This window comes from Geotrypetes seraphini, chromosome 2 (assembly GCF_902459505.1).
Source record: "Geotrypetes seraphini chromosome 2, aGeoSer1.1, whole genome shotgun sequence".
NCBI classification, from domain to species: domain Eukaryota; kingdom Metazoa; phylum Chordata; class Amphibia; order Gymnophiona; family Dermophiidae; genus Geotrypetes; species Geotrypetes seraphini.
Genome location: NC_047085.1, coordinates 484,283,764 through 484,287,638, shown reverse-complemented (window position 1 = coordinate 484,287,638; position 3,875 = coordinate 484,283,764).

The window sequence follows — 3,875 nt, the reverse complement described above, 5'->3', positions numbered from 1 at the left end:
CAGCCCCTTATGTGATTGAATTTTATACCCCTGAGTTAGATACTTCAACAGGAATGAGCTGACTTCATCCCCATCAGTGAGCTACGTATGGATAAATTAAAGGTTCTATTTCTGGTGACATTTTGTGTTCTCAGTTCCTAAGTACATGTCGCAGGGGTCTCAAAGTCCCTTCTTGAGGGCCGCAATCCAGTCGGGTTTTCAGGATGTCCCCAATGCATATGCATGAGATCTATGTGCATGCACTGCTTTCAATGCATAGTCATTGGGGAAATCCTGAAAACCCGATTGGATTGTGGCCCTCAAGGAGGGACTTTGAGATCCTGATGCAGAGTGTCATGTACAATGTAGCACAGATGTAGAATCATTGGGGAAATTGTAAGTATATTGTGCTATATGAGGCTATGACTATAGTCTGTTGTATGTGAATGCTTTATGATAGTTGGAAGAGCTAATAAAAAGTGAAATAAAAAAGCAAAGGACAATATAAAATAATTTTAAGGGAAAACTTTACAACAAGTGAAGTCTCACTGAGGCCAAGGGTGTGTCACACCAGATAAGGACAAAGTCCATCTGGTTTGCCCATTTCTATCCTAGTACAACACCACAGGCTTCAGTTAGTGGCTTTCCTGCCACTTTGTAACTCTTTGCTTTTCTCGTACTTTCTTGGACTCCATCATGAATTTTGTTTCCATCACCTCCACAGTGGATAGGCAAGGCTTTCTGTAAAGAAATATTTTCTTATGCTACGCACAAATTATTCTCTTATTAGCATTATGACCTCTCTGGATCATTCTTTTCCTCTGGAGGTTTCACTTCTTGGTCAAGTCCACCTCTGAAGTATTTGAAAATCTCAGTTTGTTGGAATGAGATGTTTCAACACGGCTGCAATGAATCATCCTCTTCACAAAGACTGTGATGAATCGTGCCTAAACTTCTCTCCCCCCCCTCCCTGCAAGTGCCTATCCTCCTTTCTAACCCCCTCCCCCTCACATCCTCTCTGAGCCCCCCCCCTCCCCACATACCTCTTGAAAAGTTCACCAGCGCATCTTCCATCCCCTTCTCAGCCAGCCTTGACTACCTTCTGATGTCACTTCCTAGTCATGGGACCAGGACGTGACGGCAGAGAGGAGACGAGCCAGCGTGAGCAGGGGGTGGAAGATGCTGCACGCGCCAGCAAACTTTTCAAGAGAGATGCAGGCCGCTGACCTGTTGAAGCAAGGAAAATGAACACAACTGCATTAGCTCAACGCCAGGAGGTAAAGTACGAAGAGCAGCTGTCACGTGGTCAAAGAGCCACGGGTTGCCAACCCCTGGACTATACACTCGTTCTGCACCAGGACTAGCTTGCCACACCTACTAAATAAATTAGCTCCTTATACCTTGTTTTAACTTGCCTTGCGTTTAGCCTCCCGTTTTCCCCAATATACTCTGTACCATCTTGTTCCCATTCAATATTTATTTTATTCATTGATTTTATTTATATACCACTTATATTCTAAGTGGTTTACATTCAGGTACTTTATCATATTTCCCCATCTGTCCCAGTGGGCACAAACTCTATCTAGTGTACCTGGGGCAATGAGGGGATTAAGTAACTTGCCCAGGGTCACAAGGAGCAGCGAGGGATTTGAACCCACAGACTTGGGGCGCTGTAGCTCTAACCCCTGTGCCACACACTCTGCAGTTGACCCCTCAGCTATAGGATAAGTTGTACTGTATTATACAGTAAAAAAAAAAAAAAAAAAAAAGCATTAGTGTCCCTTGCCTACTACCTACTGTATGTTTAAAAAGAGAAATGTATATTGGAACCTGACCATCTGTATTTGGCATATTACAACATTCACATTGTATTATAAACATGACACATTGTAACCGGTTGGTATTATGTATGTTTAACCTGTAAACCATCTTGACCAGGGGTGTCAAAGTCCCTTCTCGAGGGCCGCAATCTAGTCGGGTTTTCAGGATTTCCCCCAATGAATATGCACGAGATCTATTTGCATGCACTGCTTTCATTGTACGCTAACAGATCTCGTGCGTATGCATTGGGGGAAATCCTGAAAACCCAACTGGATTGCGGCCCTCAAGGAGGGACTTTGACACCCCTGATCTTGACTATAAATTATGTATGTTCAACTTGTAACTTGTTCTGAGCTCTTTGTGGAGAATGGGATAGAAAATGAATGAATGAATTAAATAAATAAATATCAATGTTATTTGAATGTTCTGATTTGTGTTTATTAGATGCTGCATAAGTATTATGTATCTCTCATTTGAGTTTGTGCTGTCAATAACTATTCAGTATCTTTGAAACTGTTTCATAAATGTCCTAATAAGAAGTTTCAATTTACTTATTTTAACTTTACCTCATTCACTTTATCTATGTATAGATTTGGTCTTTTTTGCTGCTGTTATGCTGTTCACAAAACTCTAAGGGGCTCATAATCAAAAGAGAAAAACGTCCAAAAACCAGCCTAAGTCGGCACTTGGACGAACATTTCTCAGAAACGTCCAAGTGCCGATAATAAAACCGGGGTTTGGACGTATTTCTAAACGATCTAGGCCTTCATAGTGCCCGCTCAACGTCCAAAGCTAAATGGGGCGTTTCAGGAGGCGTGTTGAGGGCGGGAGTTGGGCGGGACATGGGCCGGCTTAGATTTAGTCGTACAGCATGTATAACCGAAAGTTTTACAACAGAGCCTAGACAGAACTTGGACGTTGTGAGTTAGACCATGTAAAATATGGTCTAAGTCACAAAAAACCACCTAAACTCACCAGATAAGCACTGAAAACACATAACACAGACCCCCACACACTACCCCAGTGATCACCAACCCCCCCCCTATAAAAATTATATTCACAACTTTAAATTTCAGCCTCTAGACCATCATCACTTGGCAGCCTGGCATAGGAAAGCATAGTCGTCCAGCCCAGAGGCAGCTTAAGTCATCTTGGTGGTGGGTTAGGAACCCATAGAGAGGAGGACCCATGCCCATAAGTCCCTATAATCATTGCATTGATACTTAAACATGTGCACTGCCCTATACACCTTCAAAACCCTTTTTGACTGGCATATAAGTGGCTCCTGCAGCCATAAGAGCTATTGGGGTGGTAGATAAGTGGGTCTAGGGAATTCTGGAGGTGGTTTGGGGAGCTCACCGTAACCTACAAGGGAGCTGTAGGGAAGAGAAGACATGGCACCCTTTTTGTGAAGTTCACAGCAGTGGTACCCCACTATTTAGGTGGCATGTCTGGTGTGCAGTCCATCACTTTGCAGACCCCTCCCACGTCCAACCGGACTTGTTCTAGACGTTTTGGACTTGGACGAAAAGTTGGACAGAAGCGTGGTATAAAGATAGATGATTTAGTGGCTTGGACGATCAGATCGGCAGGACGTATAATTAGATGATTTTCAAAACGAAAAAAGTTGGACGTATCTTTCAAAAATGTGTCTTAAAAGCCATTTTTTACTTTGGACGACTTGCAAGATGGACGTAAACGGACTTAGATGTCCCTTTCGATTATGCCCTTCCACGTGAATTATACCTGCTTCATAAAAGCAATGAATAAATCCCAATAAATAAGTGCAGCCAAATCTGCTACATGGGAGAAATCGCAGAATGTAAAGCCTAACACTATACTCCTGCCCTTTACATAATCAGCCAGTGGGGCACAGTCACACTGACTCAGCAGGCGTGTACTGTGTAATCTACGCTCCGCTTTCCCCACAATCAGACACTTGAAAGAACGGGGGCAGAACAGCGGGTGACGTCAATGGTCACGATGTCCTCAGAAACGCACGTACGACGGTCCGGCTCCAGCCGGCACAAATTCTTCACTCCTGCAAACAGGCTGGGGAGGGCGGGGCATACGGC